Consider the following 27,443-nt stretch of genomic DNA (forward strand, 5'->3'; position numbering starts at 1 on the left):
TCATCAACAGGTTTCACGTCATTTGGGGTATAAAACATGGAGTCAGATCAGAGGGGGGTCAGAACTTATGCTGGGACGGCTGTCAGACGGTCTTTCATGTGTTGGTTCTCCTGAATATTCAGTATTTTGTAATAAATACTTGATTTGCTTTCAGCTTCACTCCACCTGTCTGACTCTCTCTATCAAACGAACACGCAGGGGAGTTGTACCCCGGACGAGAGGTGGGGGTAGCCCACCTTTCATTTTCTTTTCTACAACAGACTCAAACCCCCAGAATGTGTAAAAAAAAACAATAGTTTGGCGGAAAACATGTATATCATTTAATGTTAAATATTACAATAAATCTACAGTATCCATGTACGGGAGAATCTTGTAATACGATTACACAGATCCCCAGTAGATCATACCATCGCATGTTAGTTATCATTCTTCTCGTCTGCTTGCCTCACTTATATAAATGATAACCTGGCTTATGTCTCCATTAAGGTAGCACCTGCACAAGTCTAGTACCTGTGAGTAGGCTTTCTAAAATTGCCTTGAGTAAATCTTCCACATGAAAAGGTTTAGATTCGACTTTACAATGTGACCTTAAATGCTGCTTATTGCCCAGTCCAACTTAAATGCTGCTGTGGTGACATATAGGCTAAAATGCGATTTCACTGGCTTTTAACTAAATGTTTTCAGCTTTTAAATATAATCTTAGTAGTTTTATTAGATTTTAAGAAGGTTTGAAAAGCAATTCCTTTAGCATGGTTTTAGTTAATCAAACATATTGTATATTAAAATTGAGCAACTGTTATTTAGTTGCTTTTAAGTGTAATAACAATATTATCAATATATCATGAGACAAAAGATTTACTATAAATATTACTATGAATATAAAACTTCCTAAAACAAATTGTAAAACCATATGTCTTTTGCTCATTCTGCATTTGTAAAATGGCCCATATGTCCAAATTGAACTCATTTTAAACTAATAAATAAGAATAGTTTGTAACCCTGTCTCTTGAAAGAAGATTCCAATTTGATGTTGTTTTATGTGCCTTTTATCAGAAGATAATTCTGAGTCTTTTTTAATGTCAATATTCACGTCTTTGGATGGACATCAGAAACTGGATTTATATCAAATTTAGTATTCCTTATTTTGATGTAGATGACATTTTATTTTATGGGACAAACTTTCAGATTTAGCTTTCTCTAATGCTATAAATATAATTTTAGCACAATACCACATTCAGTGCAGTACGTGGAAGGATAATTAGCCCTTTTTGCTCTGATTAATAAATAATTTTAAATATAATTTTTTAAGTAGATTTAAAAAACTGGAAAACTGCTAGCATCATCTAACACCAGATTTCTAAAAATGGATTGTTCTAAAAATCTCATTGTATACCAATAGCGCTGTGTGTCTGTTTGTGTGGGACTGAGTAGTAGTATTTTCCACATTATCTGGTGTAAAAACTTGACCTGCCCAGTTATCATTGTAGAATTTGCACCCTGGTCCAAACAGTTCAAAACCTTTATTACGTGAGCACTGATACAATGTCAGAATTTCAGCACAAGCCGAAGATGCCTATTAGACAATGCTAGATGAAGGTTGTTTAAGGTTTGTTTTTCCATCATCAACCTAAAAGATGTAAAACAACCAACAAAAAAAATATTATAACACAGGCTCGGTTCTCATGTTCTCACGGGGGGTGGGGGTGGGGGTGTTGGTGTGTTTGGTTAATTTTGAATGTGATGCTTCCGCTTATTGAGTTTTACTCTGACTAGTTTCTTAGCCCACCCCAATTTCAGTAGTGGGTTCTGGTTGGACAGTAATCATATTTTAATGTGCCACGAATACAGTGCTGCTCCTAGACGAAATGCAGTCCTGTGAACTGTGATTTGCTTTTGAACATTCACAGCGCCACACAGTGGAATACAATGCAAGTTTGTGTGAAATTCTGATGCAAATTCAGTGTTTGGTTTTAAAAAAGTACAGTGACATGTAATATAACAGTGGTTTAGCATTTAATTCTGGCATGTATTCTGCATGTTAGTAAGGAAAAGCAATGCATCTTGTGGATTGTATTTCCATTTTTTCTACGGTCATGTTTGCTTTTAATTTGGCACTAATTTCTTTTCATAGAGCTCAACGTTGTTTCAGTCCATTAAAGATAGAAAAAATACTGCTGATTCAACATACTGAAGCTGTATGTGCTTTTTCATTGCTGCAGATGGCGCTCTAAAGGTATCAGTAAGAGTTGATCTGAAACTGAAGGCCCCTAGAATCACACTGTCCTGGGGTGTTCTTGCTGCAAATACACTACCAGTCAAAAGTTTGGACACACCTTATCATTCAATGTTTTCATTTTTATTATTATTGTTCTACATTCTAAATGAATTGTGAAAGTCATGCAGACTATGAAGGAACACATAAGGAACCATGTAGTAAACGTAAAAGTGTTAAACAAACTAGAATAATCTGTGAAGCTTTTAGGTGGCTCCTATATGGGATGCTGTGAACTTGCAGTTCTGAGGCTGGAAATGCATTTAAGGTGTATCCAAACTTTTGACTGGTGCTGTGTGTCCTACAGAACTGTACCTGTCAACAGTCGCAACCTCACACCTGTACATAGGAAATTAATTACCAGTCTAAATATGGGTTTTACTGTAACGATTATGTGCTTTCTTAGTATTGTATTTATTATCAGTGTTTATGGAATGTTAGTTTAAGTGTTTAGGGAGTATCCCATAGGTGCTAGCTGTACTAAAACTGATGTAATTAATGTTGTATCAGTAGCCTACAGAGTGTTTAGTCCATTAGTGTTTTGAACACAAGCACACTTCTAAGTTGCATTGCAGTGTCCTTTTGTCATTCTTCATCCCACCAGTTTTCTTTTTCTGTGTAGGAAGCTCATTCAGGCACTGTCAGCTGCAGCCATGATATCACTCAACTGAACAATTTATAAGTTTAGAAACACACCATTCATCTGACAAAGGTTATCTATCAAATGTGTATGTACACCTACAGCGTATATACTGCAATAAAATATGAAATTGTGAAAATATTTAAAATAAAATAAAAGGGTAGTGGCGTATGAGGTGTTACAGATCATATACAGCAATGCTGCTGGAGTTCCTTCACTCAGAATGTAGTGTACTCACTAGGCCTAATCCCTGTCTGTTTTACGGGGAAATGACCCCTGAGTATATTCTTGTCCCAAAACTGCATACATAGCAGACATTTATGGTCTTGATAAGACAGGAACCACTTTCTCAGCATTTCTCACATACTGGCACTGAATTTCAATTTGATGCTGACTCCAAGGAATTTAGCAGTTGCTGTAAATGTAAAAATGAGAAGACAAGATAGACGAAGCCATCAAAAGTTGGAGGAGAAGCTGAGATCAGAACATGGATCCTTTTGCCAAAAAATCTTAATGGCCTTCTGGAAAAAAAAGACCTTATTGGAAGCCGAGAGAGAGTGGAATTAAAAAATGGCCTCTCAACCTCCATATTTCCACAAAATATCCTTACACACCCACACAGAGCTCTCAATCTCAGTATGAGGAAAGCCTCCTGGAAGAGATTAGCATTTTTTTCTCGTTGAGCCCCTGATGTGCAGAACTGCTCAGGGGTTCCAGAGAGATAGGGGGTGTGATGGAGAGAAAGCAGAAAGAGATGCTCTTCGCCAGGACCTGCCACACAAAATTCTGCCTTAGCATATTTGTGCAGCAAATGTGTAAGTACCTCATAAATTAATGAGAATATTATCATTTTAAGAGTTGAATTATTATCATCATGTGGTTACAAACATTGTGAAAAATTGTAGAGCCCACGTCTGTTAAAAATTAGCCAGAAAGTTGCATTTAATTGTCAGGTGGCTTGAGGAAGGCTTGCGAGACCTGGACTCCAATTACTAAAAGGACATGCATGCATGGGTCCAGTGAATTTACTGTGGTGAGTTACTGAGTTTAATAAAAAGCTTTAATGGTGGAAATAAACTCCAGTGTAGATCCATATTCCACCTTCAACAACCTGGAAATAGGAAACGTGCCACACACACAGCTGTGTGTGTATGTGTGAGTGTGTGTGCACAAGTGTGGAATGGAAAAATGGAAAATAAGGAAAAATAAATATCAACATAAAAAACACATATAACACTTGTAAAATGTCACCATGCTCTGTAAACTTTGTCACGTGATTAATTTGCATTAAAATAAATTAACACAAACAAAAATTCCAGAATAATCACATGCGCTTTTATGCAGTCATTATTTGTTTTATTTCTGCACTTTTACTTTCAGGGCAGTTTTGTGCAGCAGCATTGTAACCACCATCACCACAGCACAGCATACTCAGAGATTACTTGGATATTGAGATTTGGGTATCCTTTCCAGCAGCAGCAGTATTCTGGCTCATTGTTAGATGGTCTTGAAATTGAGATCAGAGTGTCTCTGCCCACACCAGTGACCCGGGAACTTCAGCAATGGTGTGAAAGCCTCGGTTTACTCTGGTGATGTCCCCTGGTGTGAATGTACAGTAAAGGTCAATCACTCATCAAGCTGTTTCAGCACCTGACTTACAGCTGTTACAGCTCTGCTGATGGATGCTGCAGTGAGACGAAGGACATCTTCCAACACATCATACAAACCTGCGCCAGACAAAGCAGCCTACACAAACCATGTACTTCAGTTAAAGTAAAGATACCCCAGACAAAATATCCGGCTGTACTTAAGTATCAAAAGGAAGGTATAATGTTTTATTATGGCTCTAATTTCTATTATAATTTTTTTTTTTTTACTATTTTTATTAAACTGTTTTACCAATCTAGAATGTCATTAATTGGCTGACACAGATGTCTATTTAAATGATAATAAACGTAGAACAAAACTAAAATCTAAAGTGTGCTGGGGCAGGCAAAAACAAATTTCTCTTCAACTAAATTTCAATTCTTAAATAAATCCATGGGTGTTAGAATCAGGTGTTTCTTCTGTCAGTTATGTATAATATAACTATGATGTGATGAAGTCAGTAGCTCCGACTCATCACCTGAATGTGCCAGAGACATTTTAAGGTGCTACCTGTATGCTTTAAAAGTATTAGTGTGTTGTACTTACCTGCTCCTTAGGGGTTTTCTGGGGGACTGGCGGGTCAGCCAGCTCCTTCTCTTGTAGTAGCCGAAGCGCCCTCGGCCTACTATGAAGAGGGGGTGGGTTCCATCTCCTGTGATACCTGTGGGGAAGAAAATAATAATGTATTTTATTAAATAATTATGTATACTTACCTTATAGTGCACTATAAAAATAAGACATGTCTGTATATATTGTTGCTGCAGTAGATTGTGTAAAAGTGTGTAGGAAATTGTGTGTGATTTTTACTCCACCCCCTGCTTGTTAGCAATAATTGGTCATTCTTAATTAGGGGCGGGGCTACAAGTTTAAAAGGGGCTACCTTTTGGAGGGAAAGGTTTGGTTAGTTGGTTGGTTGGTTTCCCTGTTGTGCATTGGTCTTTGGGCTAGATTGCTAGTCCTACTGGCTGCTACAAGTCAGTATTATTTGTTTGATAGAACTGCTTCCAAGTCCTTCTGGACTATAGTACTGATTATTTATTTATTTTCTTTTTGTATATTTTTTTTTTTTCTTCCTCTTTTTGATTTTTTTTTTCTCATTGTTTGTTACGGCTGTGGAAACACAAATAAATTCACTGGATTTTGGAACTTACCTGGCAGCATTCGTCTCACTCTTTGTGGCGAACCCACTCTTCAGAGCCTCCACACGGCAGCACGTTCACATATGTGTTTGCACAACATAGCTATGTCAAATGGGGCAATTTTTAACAAAGTGTATCCTGATTGGTGAACTTGCTTAATGCTTCTTTTATGTTTACATGCCACGTTTGTATAAACACCAAAAACAAAAGGAACATCAAATTGTATGTGTAGTGGAGTAAAGGTACTGGACTGTGAAATGTATTGAAGTTACGCAAAAAGGAAATATAATTTTTGGACCTGATAGGACCTTGAGGTGGTTAAAGGTGGTCCTTCACTATAGCATTTATTTATAAGGAACAGAAAATACTTAACTGATACGCAGTTTTCATACATATCTTTAAGTATCCTGGTGGAATTGTTATTTGCAGTAGTTATTGTAAATGCATGTAATGTTTAAGCTATTTTAATTATTCATTTTATTTTCATGAAACACTGTTTCAACTGCAGACACTGCAGACAACATTATTTATTTATGGATTTTCAAAACCTAAGGAAGCATTTTGGAGCTAACGGTAACCTTTCCTGAAAAATTTCATTTTTTAAAATTACATTTGTATTTATGTTGCAGAATACCAGTTATCCCGATTCACTGCCAAAGTAGTTTGCCCCTTTTTAAGAAGAATTTGGATTAAACTCAGTTTAATTATGTCAAATTATGACACTCCTATTATTGCACAAGTTCATGTTGCATTTAATTTTGTACTTGTGCTTTGCAGACTAGATAGAAATATGAGCTGTTTTACTGTTTAACAGTTTAATGCAGGGGGATATATAACAGCACACAGGCATTCTGTAAGATGCACAGTCCTCTGTTCAAAATAAATTTATAAAAAGAAAGCCTGTTTCTTTCTTTCTTTTTTTCTCTCACCGTGTGGTTTATACCGTGGTGTTAACAGAACCGTGAAATTGTACTATTACACCCCTAATGTATACAAATGCACAGATTTATTAATTACTTTAATGTCTTTATTGCTTTGTTTAATATGCATCACTGAGTGTCCTGTTGACCAAAATACGGTACACCAGTTTCCACCTGACTTGGGAGGGCGGCATATTGGACTCATTAAAACAAACAACCATAGTGATCATACCTGTGCTGGAAGCACAGTAAACACACTCATATTGTGAGAACACGTACATGAAGTAGTCAGCAGTCATCGCTGTGGTGCCCGGGTGAGGACTGAAGAACCCAACTGTTGCAGATTGTTGAGCCCAGGTTGTCTGCTGAGCCCACAACCTTGATTTTGTGACATGTGAGAGGATGAATCCACACAAGGCAGCATGATTTATTTGAGGAAATGCCCTTTACTGGCTTACACTTACCACACTGAAAGGCACTTCAGGTGAGAGAAGCCAGCAGGTTGACCTACCTACTAGCCTCATGGTAGGTAACCCAAGTAATTCACATAATATCCAAAACAGTCACAACCATAGACTGTATATAGGTATAGACAGGACGTCCCCACTCACTCTCATTACGGCGTTTTGAAGGCAAAAAATGGACGCCACCATCTAGTTCGCGCTTGCGCAGTAGTGGTAAAGTGGAGCCAGACCAGGAACAGTAGAGATGGGAGGCGGGGCTGTGTAACTGCCCAAACCCCACCCACGTTTCTAAGACCCCCTCCACCTGTATCTGGGACACGCACAGCCAGCACGTCAATCACCACATCGCCACACCCCTTTAAATATTCCGAAATAAATCCTATAAAACACAGTAAAACCACTGGAGTTATTAACACAGGAGAGGGGCTTGCAGAATCTACAGAACTCAACTTCCAAAAAAAAATACTGAATGTGTAATTTTAGTTACATTTTTTGAATGAATCTCCCATTCAAATCAATTGAAGCAAGCAGGGTTAAAAGTTGTACTGGAGCCAGCCATCAGAGGGCGTAAGAGATAGTAGCTTTACTTTTCAACTGCTGTCGTCCTGTCCATACTTATACACAGTCTATAGACACACCAGCATGGCATAGTGGTCAACAGCAACACACTCTTATTAGATTTTGAACATTAATTATAGAAATCAGCCGTAGTTTGGGATGATGGAGAGAGGCCAGCAGTGCATGATTGGATAGCAAGTCACCATGCCTCACTGCCCTGTATCTGTAGCAGTGTTGGCCTAAATATCATGGTGCGGTGCTCTAACCACTGAGCCGCCACTGCCATTTCCAGGGCTCTTTGGGGAAAAAAAGAATGTGTTGATGGTAATGGGGAAGAAGGAAGGATTATGCAGGGTCTTGTTAATAAAATACTGCATTCAACACATTCTATAATGAAAAAATGCAATACTTGATAATAATACTTATTCTGAGAGCATTTCTCTCTCCAGAAGGCCATTGTCTCCTCGTAGTTTCTTTAATTCTTGAGCTTAGGGGATCAGTTCTTTCCTGTTGCCCATCACAGCAGATATTTTATAGCTTTTCAGGGCTGAGAAGCTGCCTGCATTGGCAGCAGATGGTTGTGTGCTGGCGTGTGTGGGTGCGTGAGGGGCACTGTAGTGAGGCAGCAGAATGAGAAGATGAGCTTTCAGGCAGAGTGAATTTCTCAGGGTTCAGGAACAGCGCAGCCCCGGCTTTGTGCCAGGGAGTGCTTGAAGTTGGGGACCCTGTTGGGGGGTGGTGTATGGAGGTCATTTTGAAGTTTCAGTGGAGCAGCAAAACTTCAGTGGGGTTTAGCTGCTGTAGAAGATCAAGAGACTGCATAAGACTGATGTTTTGTTTTGAAAAATGATTTTCAATAGAAAGATATAACAAAATAATTATTACAATTTTTGTCTTTATTTTGCTTTCCTTACATTTTTTTTAACAGGTTGCAAAGTCATACTTCTCAGAACCCTTACTTCCCGCAATTATGCCCTAGCATTTCGAGTATTGTCCTGTTTTAACACAGAGGAACTACTTTCTGATTGGAAAGGTGTAAAAGTGAACAATCTTTCTAATATTTTTTCAATATAAATATAAAATTCATAGCTTCACCATGGGACAAAAAAATGGTCTGGCTTTGGTCTGGCTTTTATTTATAACTGAGCTAACTAATGTAAGCAAATAGCTACTCTAAGCTAGCTGGGTTATCATGACATCACACAGACCACTGAAGACCACAATGCCAAATATTGGGGTTCCATGTCTAGGTTTATTTTTCAATGGCCAGAATAGTGAAGGAAGACTCCAGAGGCAAGCGTGCAATAATAACAGCTCTAATTTCGATAGAATTAACAATGTATTAGATAACATTGAATGTAAAGTTAGTCTTTGGCGTAGGCCACATCATCGCCCCAGGTATGCAACATCTGGACCCTCGCAGATCCTGTCATTCATAGGACGCAGGGGCGGATCCAACCCCCAGGAAGCCGGTGGGACCAAACTGGAGGCGGTGGGGAGGAAGGAGGAGAAATGAAACAGAACCTGCAAGTAGAGAAGGTGGAAGCTAGTGACTGTTTGAGGTACGAGTGTTGAACACTGAAGTTTCCTGCTAGAACAAGAGCTGAAGCTTATAGTTATGAGCAAAAACTGGTGTTTAGCAGGGATGTAATGTGGGTTATAGTGCAGTTGTTTATCTTTAGATTAAATTTCTTATGTAGTGTAATAAATGAGAGGCGTTTGGAGTTTCTAATTTTACTACATTAAGCCATGTTAAACTTTACTTTATAAAAGATTTTAATTGTATGAAAATCCATGTTAAGCCTTTTTATGTTAAGTGTTTTAGACCCTTCCCTTACTGTTTTTTCATCAGTTCTGGTGTACCACTGCCCCGCTTGTTTTAGTGTTTTCCATACCTAGCTTGCAAGAGTTTTAATCATATATATATATTTAAGAAAATGTGATAAGTGATATGACCAGAACTCTATAGTGGTTTAATATCATGGCTGGCCATAAACGTTCTGAGCTGCTGTCCTTTGATGTCAGTCAAAAACATCTCATAATTCAGAAGGCCGTGGTTTTATATTTTTTGGATACAATCCAGAGTAGCACCCGAACATCCCTTTCAGAAAGCTTCCTCTTACGTCCACAGTTAATCCTGTTGAATGTGGTTGGTCCTTCTTGGTGGTATGCTGACATTACCCTGGATACCGTGACTCTTGAAACATCACAAAGACTTGCTGTCTTGGTCACAGATGTGCCAGCAAGAAGTGCACCAACAATTTGTCCTCTTTTGAGATCTGGTATGTCACCTATAATGTTGTGTGCATTGCAATATTTTGAGCAAAACTGTGCTCTTACCCTGCTAATTCTGGTGTTACTGGTGCAATGTGCAATTAATGAAGATTGGCCACCAGGCTGCTCCAATTTAGCCATGACACCTCCCACACTAAAATGACAGGTGTTGTCCAACCCCTGTATATTAATAGATACACTCATTACATTTAATAGATACTAATTTAGATGTGGACCAGTCAGAATTGATGCAATATATATATATATATACCATAATGGGTGAATACAGACTAAAGAGTAAGCTATGGCATACTACTTAGGCTACTACTTATTACTTTGACGCACATTTAAATTGTACCTGATGTTGAATGGCCCTGTGGATCACAGTGCAGGGAGTCAGATATTAATAATCCGGGGGGAAGTGGTGTGTGGGTTAAAGTCTGAGAGGTGTTCATACTGCTCACAGTTCTGCCCCAGGGACTCCCTCCAGCACCTGGGCCTGGGACAGCCAAACTCTCTCCCTCCCAGAAATAAGTGGCGCCAGACTGCTGCTCCCACCACCAGGCCTCTGCTGCTCCCTCCTCAGAGCTGCAGCAGTCTTCCTATTCGTCACGCTGAAATAGTCTTTCCATTCCCTCTTGCATCCTCTGCAGTTCATCATCGTCCCTGCTCCGTCCCTGCTCCACTGCATTTACTCTGCCAGGGATTTTCTGCTGTGATTTTTGACAGTATGTGTAATTGTATTTTTGAGCTTAGAGAAAATAATGTGCCAGTTTAATGCCGAGCTCAGACTACACAACATTTTAGTCTCACACAATGTTCACAATGTTCCTTTTGCCCAACAGCCACCAAACTGTGCCCATTTCTTCAGAGCAGATCCCCAAGAGCAGATCTATTCGTCATGTTGTTGAGCTAGAGAGTTTCTGTGTTCCGAAAGCCACCAAGATTGATGTACGATTGATGTAAGATTGATTGAAAAGCCGCAGGCAAAAATAACAGGCAAACAAGTCAGAAACAGGATAATCCAAAAATCATATATCAAAAAATCAGGCAAGAGTTCAGTAACCAAATCAGACGGTAAACAAAGAAATAACGCTCGGAAAGTTAGCAACAACAAGACCTCGCATAGATTTAACAGACCAGGTGGTTTAAATACACTAGACAATGAGCAGATCAACAACAGGTGTGCCTCAAAACTGAGGTGAGTGCGACCTCTAAAGACGGGGAGGGGTATTGCTCGGGTCACTCCTGACACATAGCTACACATTAGCAACCACCTAGCAACACCATAGCAACCACCATGGATACCATAGCAACACCATTCAACCACTAAGCAACCACTTAGCAACAACATAGCAATCACCATGGATACCTTAGCAACCACCTAGCAACCACTTAGTAACAATTTTGTGAGTAGGGACCTTGCTCTGGTGCAGTATGATGTGACAAACCTAAAGTTCAGAGCGTCTTCAAGGCGGCACATGAAGATGAAACTGAGCTCAAGAGTAGGTGTATGCTAGAAAGATTCTGGTCCCAGATAGATTATTTGATTGATTGCACATGTTGTTATTAAGATAGGAGTTTTTTATCATTATGATTAATGAATAAAGAATGAATAAATTATTATAAAAAACCTCTATGGAGTGAATTAAGTTTTACACAAAAAAATAAAATCCGCAATAAAAAATTTAAGAATCAAAAGAAAAAATTGTATGTTGCAAATTTAAAAAGAGAAAAATATAAAGCAAATAGATTGTTTAAATATTCTTGGTTACTTTATTATTCTTTGCAGTTATTTGAAAATCATTTCAGATTGGATTTTGCCAGTCTTTGCTTTTATTTTTGTGTTTTTGTGAATTTTCTGTGATTTTTTTTGGATTCTTTTGATAAAGACTTTTGCTTCTGGAATCTCTCGTTTTCGTCTGCTTTCGTTTTTTGCTTTTGAGTTTTAGCACAGTTTTTACGGGTGGGCGGGGCATAAAATAGGGCTTTCTTCTTAATTCTCCATTGGTAAGCTGGGTTCTGGACTGACTGCTGGGACCCTGCAGTCTGAAACTGACCACGCCCACCTGCCAGCTTTAAGCGTTCTTTCTAACAGGGAAACCTTTGCCAAATCTTAGATTGTAAACATGCTGTGCAGCATGAAAATCTGGGAATATCATGGAACCAGAACGGTTCTATAAGATAGCATGTACTTCTAGATGGTTACAAAAATAGTTTGCTAGCTAATGCCTCATTAATATCAGTACTGCATGATCAGACCAGGCTCATTTCTTAATGCATCCTACACAGCACATGTTTGCAGGTTAAATCACTGTCAGTGTTAAATTAGCGAATAGTTCTGATTAAACAATGGCAAATTTGCAGTATACCATAGTGTCTGTGATATATACACTTTACAGTCAAGTCTGAAAGAAATCCATACCATGCACCATCACTATTTACACTGGATCCTGTTGAATCTCTGCCTACCACCGACCAAAAAAAGGCCAGTTCAGGAAATCATATTGGGCAAATCCCACCTTTAATTAGGAGCAGTTATTATATGGGCATCTATACGGCCAAGAGTGACCTTAGACACCAGTCTCTTTCTAGGATGAGTGCACGGATACGTGAATGCCTCTGGGTGCCCTCAGGGCTGCACTGGCAAACAGGAGGCATACAAAGCTTCAACCTGCCACATCATTAGAGCTGCAGCATCCCTGCCACGCCGGACCCAGCAGTGCTCCACTCCTCTGTTAACCCCAAACTAACCCAGTCTAGAACAGCAGAAGGAGTTTATCTGCAAGCATTCAGGCATTCAGTCCCACAGATGCGTATTAATATGCAGTTCATCAACTCCACTCTCTGTCCTAATGTGTTCTGCCCTGCAGCTGGGAAGCCTGGGAAAAACATTGCTGTGTCTTAACTCGGGGCAATCAATCAAACACATGCAAATCCCCCTGATGCGGCATGTTGCATTCTCAACAGAAACAAAACTGGAAGACATAAAAAGGCAATATAAAGAGATGAAAGCACTGATTATACTTGTACCCAATGACTGTATATAAAGTCACTGTACCACTGAAAAGCAGTCAGCTATAAACAACAACAACAATCTTTATGTTCACATTTGGAGAGAAGAAAAAAAAACAGTCTGTAACCTTACAGCTAAATCCTCTTGATGCTGCAGTGGCTTGTTGGTAAAAAAAATCATCTGAAACTATGTAATGCCTGGCTCACACTACAGGAGTCTTCAAATCTTACCTGGTGTTGAAAACATGAGAGACCACACACACAAAGACATGTCAGCCCACAGTTTAAAATATATCCACAAAAACTATGACCCCCATCCTCAAAACCTCACAGGAGTTTCTCACACACTGGATGTAAGCAATAAGTGGATGACAGAGAAACTATTGCTATGCTAGTTGTGAAGCTTTCTGCTCAGAAAAAGCCACAAAAATGAAAGGGATATGGATGAAAGCATGACTGTGTTCATGCATGGGTTAAATAAACTAGATATGTTTTATACTTTAGATTCTTCTAAGCAGTGTCTTGAAGGAGTTTCTGGAGGTGCTGAACAATAGTTGCTGCTTTTCCTTCACACTGCTGCTCCAGCTCCAGCTCACCCCAAACCATCTCAGATCACCATCTCAGTTCATCAGGTTTAGATCAGAGGATTGTGGAGGACTAACACTTTTATACTGTTTAATACTTAATTCCATATGTGTCTCCTAATTGTTTTCATGGATTTAATATAAATCTACAATGTGGAAAATTAATTAAGTATAGAAATTGAATGAGATAGGGGGTCCAAACTTTAGACTTGTAGTGTGTTTTATACTGTTCACTTAAAAAATCCCTGGTTTTAAAAGCCATGTTTGAAGTTTAAATTTCTCCTAAACACCCTCTGTAGCTGTTCGGCATGCCTCCTATTGGCTGACAGTCTTTTAGTAATGAGGTCAAGTTGTATTTCCCACCAGAGAATCGGCTCTGCCCCCCAACACTGCAGGATAATAAGTCATAAATATTAAACATGTTCCATAGTAATGATTCTCTTTTGGGCAGAGCGAGGGCTTTGAGAGAAGATCGGAGGACTAAAGGTGGTAAATCAATCAAAAAAGCTTTATTTAACCCAAGTAAAATTTAGGTATGTTACTAGAGGTGGTCTGGGGTTCCCTGGAGTCCTTACAAAAATTCTGACAGGGGCTCCTGTTTCAACTCTGTGAGCCAAAATGTGACCATTTTTCAATTCTGTTTTTAGTATCAGTTACAGGCACACTTATAATCCTATCATTTTCGCAAAAAATCGCCAAGTGCAAATCCGGTGCGCCTTAGGTATGATTTGGCATTAAAGCCACTCTGCTGAAGTGCAGCATTACACAGGAGTTTCAGTTTAGTTCTCCAGCAGCATTAGCATTAGCCCCAAACCGTGCTAGCTTTTTCATCGTTCAGAGGTGTGTATTATCGGCCTGTAGCCTGTTGATAAACCGCGGCTAGCACTGTTGGAGAAGCATTAGCATTAATCGTCCTAAGTGCTAGCTCTTTTGCTGTTCAGAGGTGAGTATATTAGACTGTAGTCTGCTCATTTACAGTATTAAAACAAGCTATGTGGGACAAACCGCTAACTGATATTGCCCTGGCTTACTTAAATCGAAGCTAACTGTGAATAAACAGAAGTGTTTACTTACCCAAATAAACAGTTTTCAGAAGAGAAATCTGTGTAGATTAGAAGGAAAATGTTTTTTTTAGGAATTACAAATTTTTTTAGTTGACTTAGCTTAGCTTTAGAGGACGCCACTTAGCGACGAAACCTGCTGAATTAGAAGGGAAACATGGTGACACCCCTATTTCTCACTAGTGTCTCATGTACTGCCTTATGTACTTTTATCTTAAGTCTAGCTCTAACTAGACTAGGCTACTAAACTAAAGCTTGAGAGACTGGATAATCGTTGGTTTGTTTTGAAATGATACAGAGTTTAATAATCACTATCACATCCTCATCACAGAGTTACTGCCAGTGTTTCCATTTCTCTTCCAGATTCACGCTAATATAAACACACTTAACCAACGCAGATGTAGGATTTGAGGTAAAAAAATAAGAAAACAAGGCTATGTTCACATTAAAAGCCACATTGCTCAGTTCTGACTTTATAAAGCTTTATAAAGGGAAATGGATGAGTTAGCAGCTCATTTGTGGAGCATCTTTTGCTGGAGTGGAGAGTAAACAGCTGGTCTAAAGAACATGTTCAGATCGAGGATAGGGCTGCCACGATTAGTCGACTAGTCACGATTATGTCGACTATTAAAATAGTCGACGACTAATTTAATAGTCGATTAGTCTTTTTTTTTTTTTCTTTGTTTTTCTCTCCAAACTGCTGCGACTGCCTTTCTGTCCTGGACGCACATGCGCAGTAGTGGAAACCGGGGTAGGTAGTGGACGACATCTCAGGACATTATACAGACAGGCTCTGGTTTCATGGCTACCCCGCTACAGAACTCAAAAGTGTGGGATCACCAAGAAAATAAAAGTGAAACGCGTGCAATGCAATATCTGCAATGAAGAACTTGCCTTCCTCGGCAGCACAACCGCGATGCACGAGCACCTGAAAAGGAGGCATGTTGTGGCTGATTAAATGACGAAGAAGCTAAATTGCTATTTAGCTGCTAAAATTAGCGTAAACAGAGCGTTAACTTAGTACTTAACTTACTCATCTTGATAGCTTTAAAACAGAGGTCACTAATAGGCGGACCGCGATCCGGATCCGGACCCAGACGTTGTCACAAATGCCGTCCCAAACCGATAAACTACAGAGAAGGATTTCATTCTGACAGTGGCTTCTGTTTTCAGTGCTTTTCGGTGCAGTAAACTCACAGATCAGTCATGTGTGGTGTAAAATCACCAAACGCTCTCCTCTGCCAATCAGATCTGTGCAGACCGCTGCCCTGTGTACGGTAATGTACACAATATCTGGACAGAGAGGCATTTTTTATTAATATACTTTTTTTTCATAATAGTTCAAACAACCTCACGGTTGAGATGTTTCATAAATGCCAGTGCCTTATCCTTATTTTACACAGTTGTTTACACTTTATGCTAAACAGTAAAATAATTGTCTGTTACAACAAGCTGCATATTTCATTAAAGGTTTAATGAACTATGATTTTAATTGTTTTTATTTTTAGTTAGCATATAGCTGAAATCTAATGTTGGTTGTATAATAGCAGCTGCATTCTATTGTGATAAACTGTGTTTTATATTCAATTAACGTATGATCCGATTAGTCGACTAATCATAAAAAATAATCGGTGATTAGTCGACTATAAAAATAATCGTTTGTGGCAGCCCTAATCGGGGAGAAGAAAAAAGGACAGGCGGTTTGCTTTTGCTGTTTTAGCAGCTATAGCTGCACAGCTGCACCAAGAGCTGTGTGGGTACCAGAGAGAAACACGTAGCGCTAATGCTAATGTGTAAACGCTAAACGATACATGAATTTCGATTTACACATTCATGTCACATGTCCACCATGAAACGGATATGTACCTGATTCAGGACCACATATGAAAGTGAATCAAATCTGATTTGAAAAAATCGGATGTGGCATGTTCACACAGTCATGATAAAAATCAGATCTGAGCCACACTGAGCAAAAATTCAGATTTTTCAGTCAGTCACTTCAACCTGGTAATGTGAATGTAGCCCAATTTGTAGCACTTGGATGGAACTTTCCTTCACTATTTAAGGTGGAACAGATAAATTAAATAAGCAGCTGCTGAACAATAATTCTATTAAACAGTTTTTTAACATTTTTTAACAGCATACAGTTGTGGTCAAAAGTTTACATACACTTGTAAAAAAACATAATGTTATGCCTGTCTTGAGTTTTCAATAAGTTCTACAACTCTTATTTTTCTGTGATAGAGTGATCGGAACACATACATGTTTGTCACAAAAAACAGTCATAAAATTTGGTTCTTTCATAAATTTATTATGGGTCTGCTGAAAATGTCACCAAATCTGCTGGGTCAAAAATATACATACAGCAACATTAGTATTTGGTTACATGTCCCTTGGCCATTTTCACGTCAACTAGGCGCTTTTGGTAGCCATCCACAAGCTCCTGGCAAGCTTCAGGTCGAATGTTTGACCACTCTTCTTGACAGAATTGGTGCAGTTCAGCTAAATGTGATGGTTTTCTTGCATGAACCCGTTTCTTTAGCACTGTCCACATGTTCTCAATGGGGTTTAAGTCAGGACTTTGGGAAGGCCATTCTAAAACCTTAATTCTAGCCTGGTTTAGCCATTCCTTTACCACTTTTGATGTGTGTTTTGGGTCATTGTCTTGTTGGAACACCCAACTGCGCCCAAGACCCAACCTTCGGGCTGATGGTTTTAAGTTTTCCTGCAGAATTTGGAGGTAATCCTCCTTCTTCATTATCCCATTTACTTTCTGCAAAGAACCAGTTCCACTGGCAGCAAAACATCCCCAGAGCATAATACTACCACCACCATGCTTGACAGTAGGCATGGTGTTCCTGGGATTAAAGGCCTCACCTTTTCTCCTCCAAACATATTGCTGGGTGTTGTGGCCAAACAGCTCAATTTTTGTTTCGTCTGACCAGAGAACTTTCCTCCAGAAGGTTTTATCTTTGTCCATGTGATCAGCAGCAAACTTCAGCCGAGTCTTAAGGTGCCTTTTCTGGAGCAAGGGCTTCTTTCTTGCACGGCAGCCTCTCAGTCCATGGCGATGTAAAACACGCTTGACTGTGGAGACTGACACCTGTGTTCCATCAGCTTCCAAATCCTTGCAGACCTGCTTCTTGGTGATTCTTGGTTGACTCTTGACCATCCTGACCAATCTCCTCTCGGCAGCATGTGATAGCTTGCGTTTTCTTCCTGATCGTGGCAGTGACACAACTGTTCCATGCACTTTATACTTGCGTATAATTGTCTGCACAGTTGCTCTTGGGACCTGTAGCTGCTTTGAAATGGCTCCAAGTGACTTCCCTGACTTGTTCAAGTCAATAATTCGCTTTTTCAGATCCACACTGAGTTCCTTTGACTTTCCCATTGTAGCTTTTGTAGCTGAGTCTAATCACTGGGTCAAATGAGCCCTATTTAAATGGGCTCATGAGAAGTCAACAGCTGTAGTCAATCAGAATCACTTACAAGAAGTGAAGAGGCCATGACATGAAGCTAATTTGATTGACACAACTCGCTACATCACCAAAATTGACAAATTTTGTTGCTGTATGTATATTTTTGACCCAGCAGATTTGGTGACATTTTCAGCAGACCCATAATAAATTTATGAAAGAACCAAATTTTATGACTGTTTTTTGTGACAAACATGTATGTGTTCCGATCACTCTATCACAGAAAAATAAGAGTTGTAGAACTTATTGAAAACTCAAGACAGCCATAACATTATGTTTTTTTACAAGTGTATGTAAACTTTTGACCACAACTGTAGTTGTTTTTTCTCCCTGTGATAGTGTTACTGTGTGAATATAGCAGCAGTATTTAAGGTGGAGCTGAAACTTCAAAGAACTCAACTCAGCACTTAAGTTACTACTTCATTTTTTGGAAGGTGGAACGGAATAGTAAAGAACTTTGTGTATTTGGGATAGGTTAAACAAGTAGCTAGAAGACAGTATGTGTTTGCCTTTCACTTTTCTCCTTCAGACTTAGATTTTAGTATGTTCCTTAAGGTTAATGTCACCGGGGAAAGGACGCACACCAAATGACAAAATACTTTTTCGGGTATTTTATTCTGATAGATCCCACTCTAGGGATTTTTATGAAATATAAAAATGTATATGAATTATAAAACAATAGGAAATAAACAAACAAAAATAAATCACTGGCTTCTTACAGACAATGAGCCTCAAATATGAAATAAAAGCAAAATAAAGACAATCAGCACTTTCACTGGCTGAGCAGAAATATTATTCTCAGTGCACAACAACACTGCACCACCTATCTTTGACTTACTGCAACTGCAGTGTACAGATTTATAGACTTTTATCAGAGCTTGTACTCAATTGTACTCAAAATAACAAAAATAAAATGAATACACTGTAAAACCCTAGCTTAGAACACAGTACAGTATTTGGTAGTGGCACTAATTACAGAAAATAGATAAATAACATTAATACCACCTTAATACCATTAACAGAGCTCTTTTAATATTTGTTTTTAAGCTCACCTCGATTTACTCAGCTTTACTCAACAAGACTTGAGCATTTCATCAAGAGAACTTGGACAAACAGCTTCTGTAACCCAGAAAAATACAAGGCTTGACCACGAGGAGCACACTACCCCACAGAAACAATGCCATCTGCCCGCATCGGGTTGTGATTCATTCAAAATACATGTTTAGAAAGGCAATATAGGCATCTACTACTGTTATAGGCCAACTAAACCTTATATTGTTCAGTATTTCCTGATTTTTACCTCTTATTTCATTAGGATGGCTCTGGATGGATCCTAAAATGGAGCACCAAAATTCACTGCAGCTTGAGCCTCCTTCTCTACCATGCTCTTAGCTCCTCCCTTTCCTCTCTCAGGGTGACAACACTTCTGATTGTGTTTCTTAAAGTTACAGACACACATTTTAAAGGTGTATTCTCAATTCACCACCTGGCTACATTCTCCCCTGCTCAGGAGTCAACGTCCTTGGTGACCTCATAAGATTTCTTTACCTCTTTCACAGCCTCTCTGAAAAATGCTGTACCCAAGCTGGATAAAATTTGTGAAACTGTCACTGAATCAAGTGGGACGGACTCTAATATGGATCTGGGTTCATGATGCAGGTTAAAATGATGTCCTGCATTAGTTCTTTTGCTCCTACGAGGAGTAGGCACAGGTAATGAGTGAACCTCAAGATTGGACCCAGTATCTGATTCCACTGTCTCTGCTTCAGGACCAACCTTAACACTGGTCGGATTTGACTCTGTCCTGTCATTAGAGGGAACAGCATGACGGTCCATTTCTATCTGCAACCTGGAACACACATCTCTTCCAAAACCACACCCTCCTCAATACATTCTGGATCTAACTCAGTGTCATTAACAGCAGTCGTCTCAGATCTAGGAAGATTGCTTTTCTTTCTAGGAGTAGGAATGGGAGTATATACAAAGGGCCTAATGTCAACCCTATTAACCCTTTTCATTGGGCCTCCCTCTACTGGCTCAACAGCATCCTGTATTTTATTTCGTCCCTGTGGTCTGTTCCTGAGATACACAGTTTGACCAACACCAACTGGTGGACAATAGGTTTTGTCATTCTGGAAAGCTATGCGTTCGGCAGCTTTTTGTTCAGAATATTCTTTAGATCGTGCATGTGCCTCTTTCAGTTGCCTTTGGTGAGCAGCTAACCAGTCAGCTTTTGCTGATACCTCTGCAGTCTGTCCTTACAAAGCATCAATTGGCAGATGCGGGTCGATTCCAAAAAGCAGTAAATAAGGGGAATACCCCGTTGTGGCATGAGGGGTCACATTGTATGCGTATACAACTTCAGATAAATGCTCAGGCCAACGGCGCTTTTTGTCTGGAGGGAGACTGCGCAAAAGATCGTGTAGCGTCCTATTAAAGCGCTCACACTGGGCGTTTCCGGTAGGGTGATGAGCTGTGGTAGGGCTTTTCTTTACACCATACAGTTTACAAAGTTCAGCAATCAATTCACTTTCAAAATTACGGCCTTGGTCTGAATGCAGACGCTCGGGCACACCGTACTTCATAAACCATTCCTTTAAAAGGATTTTTGCTGTTGTGTCTGCTTTTTGGTCTCGAGTTGCGAAAGCCTGTGTAAATTTCGTGAACACATCTGTGATAACCAGAACATTTTCTCTACCATCTGTAGCTGGTTCCAACAGAGTAAAATCTACAGCAATTACCTCTAATGGTCTGGTAGCCAAAAATGACTGCATAGGTGGACGTATCTTTGGCTGAGGCATTTTGGTAAGTACACAACGTTGGCATTTCTTTACCCACTGCTCCTCATACATCCCAACCCAAAAACATCTTGGCTTTAACAGTTGCATTGTCCTCTCTATGCCCTGGTGACCCATAGAGTTATGTACACTCTCAATAACTTGTACTTTTAAACAAGCTGGCAACAGCAACTGATTGCATTCACCTTGTCTCAGATCTTTCACCACTCGGTACAGTAGACCATCCTGCTCTCTAATTCTACCCCAGTGCTTCAGAAGTGACAGTACAGATTTAGACAGATTTAGACTTTTTCCCTCTGACCCAAAAGGACCTAAAGATGCTGAGGACAGGATCTTGCTCCTGAAAAGAACGCAACTCATCTTTAGAATAGCCTGGTAAAGTAGGTGTATTTTCCTGATCTAACCCAGCCAAAGGGTGTCCTGCCTCACTAGCTCGAATTTGTTGAACCTCGCACCTCTCCAGCCCAACATCTACTAGTTCCTGCCCTAGTGTGGTTCCTTTGTGGATCAAATTACAAATTGCCACACAACCATCATACTCCAAATCTTCAGAGGCAACGTTCGGCTCCCCTGCTAAAGGGTGCTTAGAGAGGGCATCCGCAGCCTTATTACTCTGGCCGGGGCGATACTGAACGTCAAAGTCAAAGGCAGCTAACTGCGCTACCCATCTCTGCTCAACAGCTCCTAGCTTGGCTGTGTTGAGATGGCATAATGGCTTGTTGTCTGTGATTACGGTAAATTTTGCACCCAGCAGATATCCCCTAAACTTCTCAGTTATGGCCCATTTTAGGGCGAGAAGCTCCAACTTCATACTGCTGTAGTTCTTGTCATTTTGTTCAGCCTTTCTAAGCCTACGGCTTGCGTATGCTATCACCCGCCTTTTACCATCCTGTTGCTGACATAAGACAGCTCCTAAACCGTGGCTACTTGCATCTGTCTCTACAGTGAAAGGGCAAGTGAAGTCTGCAAACCCGAGCACCGGAGCACTAACCAGCTTCTCCTTTAAAACATCAAAAGAGGTCTGACACTCAGTACTCCATAAGCTCAACAACCGCTCATTTACTCTAGAGGGAGGTCCAACCATTAGACAGTTATTTACCAGATCATGCAGTGGACCAGCTATATTTGAAAACCCCTGCACGAATCTTCGGTAATAGCTACAGAACCCTAAGAATGAGCGTAAAGCTTTCAGAGTGGTAGGTACTGGCCACTGCTTCACAGCTTCTACCTTATCAGGGTCGGTCACTATACCTTCTGCGGAGACCTGATGTCCTAGGAATTTTACCTTTTCCTGAAGGAAATGACATTTCTCTATTTGATTTTGAGACCTGTCTCCTGGAGTCGTCTCAGTACTGTCTCTAATCTCTCAACGTGCTCTGAAAATGTCCTAGAGAAGACTAAAATGTCATCCAAGTATACAAAAATTATTTGAAAAATTAGGTCAGTCATAGTTGCCTGCATCAACCTTTGAAATGTAGCTGGTCCATTTACAACCCCCATCGGCATGCGTAAGTGTTCATATAACCCCTATGGGGTGGTGAATGCAGTCTTGTGCCGGTCACGTTCATGTACTGCCACCTGGTGGTATCCACTAGCCAGGTCTATAGATGAGAAGAACTTTGCACCTCTCAGAGCATCAAAACTTTCGACTATATGAGGTAAAGGAAATGTGTTTCGCTTAGTTTTTAAGTTTAGCTTACGATATTCGACGCAGTCGTATACTACCATCAGACTTCCTCACTACTACCACAGGTGAAGCATAGGAGCTGGTACTCTCCTGAATCACTCCTTTCCTTAGAAGCTGAGAAATGTGATCTTTGACCTCCTTGTACTGGGTTGGTGGGATACGACGGTATGGAAGGTTCACTGGAGTGTCATCAACTAACACAATCTCATGTTTCACCTTTTCTGTGTAGCCTAGCTCATCATCTCCAACAGCGAACACATCTGAATATTTACCAAGTAAGGCCCTTAACTCTGCTTGTTCTTTTTCAGTGCCACCTATATCCAGCTTACTCAGTATATCAGACACCTTTTGATGATCTTGAGACTCTTTTAAATCCACTGACACCTGCTCTGTATTGGCTGAAATGCGCTGAAACATTACTTCACAGTGCTGATTATTGGTAATGCACTGTACAGGTGATAAGACACCTATGCGAGTTCTTGGATTGAGCCACACATCCTCTCTAGAGAGATTAACTACTTGCACTGGAACCTGATGTCTGTGTTCCTTAACCAAAGAAGGCATGACTACAATACCTCCTGGTAATGGTAGTTTACCAGGCTCCAACAACCATGAACCTTGGTTTGGTGACTTGTCTGAGAAACCTCTGACCATGACAGTGACTACTGATTCAGCTGGGACAAAATCTTTCCCTGCTATTCGAGCCATCTTTGTCTTGTCAACGTCACATTTATGCATCTGTTGGAAAACAGTCCTCCAATCTGAGTCTAGCTTTGCATCCAAAGTTCTATCAAATTCAGCCTGAACTAACTGACGACAACGACTGATGATGTTCATGCCTATGATAGCAGGTAGGGATGACTGAGAACTCTCAGGGTTTTTCACGACTAAAAATCCACAATCAGGGATTTTAATACCCATGGTATCCATCTCTAACTCCAAATAGCCCAGGTAGGGAATATCTAATCCATTGGCGGTGGTTAATTTAAGCCAGCCAGAGGTTGAAAGCATATCCCCCTCTTCTCCCCCTAACTGCTGGCGGAAGAACTCTTCTGTAATAGTGCTTACTTGGCTGCCTGTATCCAGCAAACATGAAACAGGAACATTCCCAATGTTAACATCTATTGTAGGGCAAGTTCCTACCGCACGCTCCAACACCTGACCTTGGCTAAACTTGGCTTTAGGTGAGTCTGTAGTTTGCCCCTGAATTGCCCGACTCACAGCAATCGGGGCCTTTCGTTTCCCTGTGCATCAGTAAAGGCTGGATTTTTAATATGCCGTTTTTGTGGACAATTTCTGGCAATGTGTCCCTCCTTCTGACACTTCAGACAGATTTGACATCAGACAGACAGGTTTGCCATCATCTGTAAATCTGAGTGGAGCCCTTGCCTTAGAGACAGGTTTGAACGTGTGAGTTTTCTGAGTGGTCAACTCCATTACTGCCTGTGTTAGCTCACTAAGCTGCTTTCCCTGCTCAGTAACAACCTGCATGACGTCATCCAAAGTCAATGATTTGTGTTCACCAACACTTACTACAGCACAGTATGCACCCCTCTCAGAATCAGACACCTTGCTTCTAGTTCTAGATGGTTTTGAATTAGTAGGCTCTTCCATATTCCATAGGTAAGCTTCCTCACGTACTTCTACCATCGAAGAATCAGGTTTGTTTCTAACCCACCTCCTAAGCTCTCTCTTAAGTGCAGGGTCCCGAACTCCCTCGACAAACTGATCTCTCAATACTACCTTCATATTTGGTACTGCATCAGGTGTTTGTCTCAATACATTGTTAAGTGTTTGTGATAAGGCATGTGAAAATTCCAGTAAGCCTTCACTCTCTCTCTGTTTGCGGCTGTAAATGTCATGCAATAGCTGAGCCCCACTACGCCTATCACTAAAAGCTTCCCGAAGGTAGGTGAACAGGTCACTAACCTGGTCTACTTCACTATCACTTCGTAAACATACCTCTTCTAATGCAGCCCCTCGCAACAAAGAGAGAACAAAGTCATACTGCTCAGGAGGAGACTGACTGCGTGCACGTAAGACGCGTTCAGTTTCCTCAATGAAATCATCTACTAGTCTTCCATCTTTTTCAAAATCACCAGTAAACGGAGCGATATGACGCTCTCGTGGCACATAGACATATGCTCTATCAGGCATCCTATTCAAGGAATCAATGGTTGCCATTGCTACAGCATGTTTTCTGTTCAGTTCACCAATTTGTTTCTGAATGTCCGATTCTTCTGGCTCAACCCCATCATCAGAGTCCCTCTCCTCCTCTGAATGGTCAGACATTTTAGGAAAAATAGTCTTTGCCAGATAAAGGATAAGGTTTCTGGATCAGTCCAGGAAGATGAACAGCAGCAGCCAGCAGCGATGAGTCCTCCACTCCACCGTCTCTGCAACTCTGTCTGCAGTCCGACGTCTGATCACTAGGTCCTCTATCACCACCACCAGGTCCTGGTTCCACTCTCTCCCTCTCGAACCTGCGACACTTCACCACTACCAAACAACGGTACTGTGTTCTAATGTGTATCCTCAAAGAACCTAACCAAACTATCAGAATACCCCACTCCTGGTACCAATTTTTGTCACCGGGAAAAGGACGCACACCAAATGACAAAATACTTTTTCGGGTATTTTATTCTGATAGATCCCACTCTAGGGATTTTTATGACATATAAAAATGTATATGAATTATAAAACAATAGGAAATAAACAAACAAAAATAAATCACTGGCTTCTTACAGACAATGAGCCTCAAATATGAAATAAAAGCAAAATAAAGACAATCAGCACTTTCACTGGCTGAGCAGAAATATTATTCTCAGTGCACAACAACACTGCACCACCTATCTTTGACTTACTGCAACTGCAGTGTACAGATTTATAGACTTTTATCAGAGCTTGTACTCAATTGTACTCAAAATAACAAAAATAAAATGAATACACTGTAAAACCCTAGCTTAGAACACAGTACAGTATTTGGTAGTGGCACTAATTACAGAAAATAGATAAATAACATTAATACCACCTTAATACCATTAACAGAGCTCTTTTTATATTTGTTTTTAAGCTCACCTCGATTTACTCAGCTTTACTCAACAAGACTTGAGCATTTCATCAAGAGAACTTGGACAAACAGCTTCTGTAACCCAGAAAAATACAAGGCTTGACCACGAGGAGCACACTACCCCACAGAAACAATGCCATCTGCCCGCATCTGGTTGTGATTCATTCAAAATACATGTTTAGAAAGGCAAAATAGGCATCTACTACTGTTATAGGCCAACTAAACCTTATATTGTTCAGTATTTCCTGATTTTTACCTCTTATTTCATTAGGATGGCTCTGGATGGATCCTAAAATGGAGCACCACCATTCACTGCAGCTTGAGCCTCCTTCTCTACCATGCTCTTAGAGTTTCTTAAAGTTACAGACACATTTTTAAGGTGTATTCTCAATTCACCACCTGGCTACATTAAGGTTAAAGTTTTAAGGTAGAGGAGAGCCGCTGTGCACTTCTAAATGTCTTTAGTGGCTCTAAAGGGTTCCTACAGTATTATTTATTATTTAAAAAAGAACTATCACAGAGTTATCTGACTGCAGAAAGTATGTACTGTATATTTCATCTTCAGTAATGCTTCTGTAATTTCTCAGCTTGTCTAGAAGTGCAAGTCTGTTAGGGGAGGGTGACTGTGAGTTACAGTTCCTGACTGTAGGTGGAGCCCAATTGCCTTTGTATAATAAGCTACAAGCAGTATTATACTACATATAATAAACATCATCATTTTCTATTTTTTTATTAATTGCATTTAAACTAAGACTAGTTTTATATTTGCTATCACTTTAGTCTTGTCTGCTTTCTGTTGGACACAGGGCTCGAGTGTGAGAGGGCAGAAACATCAATCATACAGAAAAAGAATGTGGTGCGTGAAATGAGCAATGCTTCAGTAACAGCTCCTCTATACTCAACTTCAAAAAATGCTGCAAACATCTGACAGGCTGTATGAATGGCAAAAATCAGGGCTGTCAGCGTTAAAGTGTTTACGCATGTGATTCATTTTGAATCAGTAACTCGTTATTATTTTTTAACGCAATTAATTACTAATTTTCACCCCAACTTCTGCACTAATTTGCCCCCCTCAACACACAGATTTCTCTGTCTGATCCCAACCGAACGTGATCTGGACTCGATCCAACCCAACTATCCAGTATACTTATTTTAATTGAGCTTAACTGCTGATAAAGTGGTTTGATTTGAGGGCTCTCTAGAGAGTCTGTGATAACGCATGTTCCTGGATTACCATAAACCAGCAGAAGAGGACACTCTTTATAGGTAGGTACAGTCTCAGGCAAATTATTGGAAGCACCAGATTAAAAGCTGCTGAAGTACAGATGTTCCCCTTTTTACTGTCACTCCAAATACAGCTCTGGAAAAAAAATCTGAATCAGTTTCTGTGATTTTGCTATTTATAGGTATATGTTTGAGTAAAATGAGCATTGTTATTTTATTCTATAAACTACAGAAAACATTCCTCTCAAATTCAAAATAAAGTAATTTAGAGCATTTATTTGCAGAAAATGAGAAATGGCCGAAATAAAAAAAGATACAGAGCTTTCAGATCTCAAATAATGCAAAGAAAACAAGTTCATATTATAGATGATTAAGATTTCAGAAATCAATATTTGGTGGAATAACCCTGGTTTTTAATGACAGTTTTCATGCATCTTGGCATGTTTTCTTCCACCAGTCTTACGCACTGCTTTTGGATAACTTTATTCCACTCCTGTTGCAAAAATTCAAGCAGTTCAGTTTGGTTTGATGGCTTGTGATCATCAATCTTCCTCTTGATTATATTCCAGAGGTTTTTAATTTAGTAAAATCAAAGAAACTCATAATTTTTA

This window comes from Astyanax mexicanus, chromosome 7 (genome assembly GCF_023375975.1).
Source record: "Astyanax mexicanus isolate ESR-SI-001 chromosome 7, AstMex3_surface, whole genome shotgun sequence".
NCBI lineage: Eukaryota > Metazoa > Chordata > Actinopteri > Characiformes > Acestrorhamphidae > Astyanax > Astyanax mexicanus.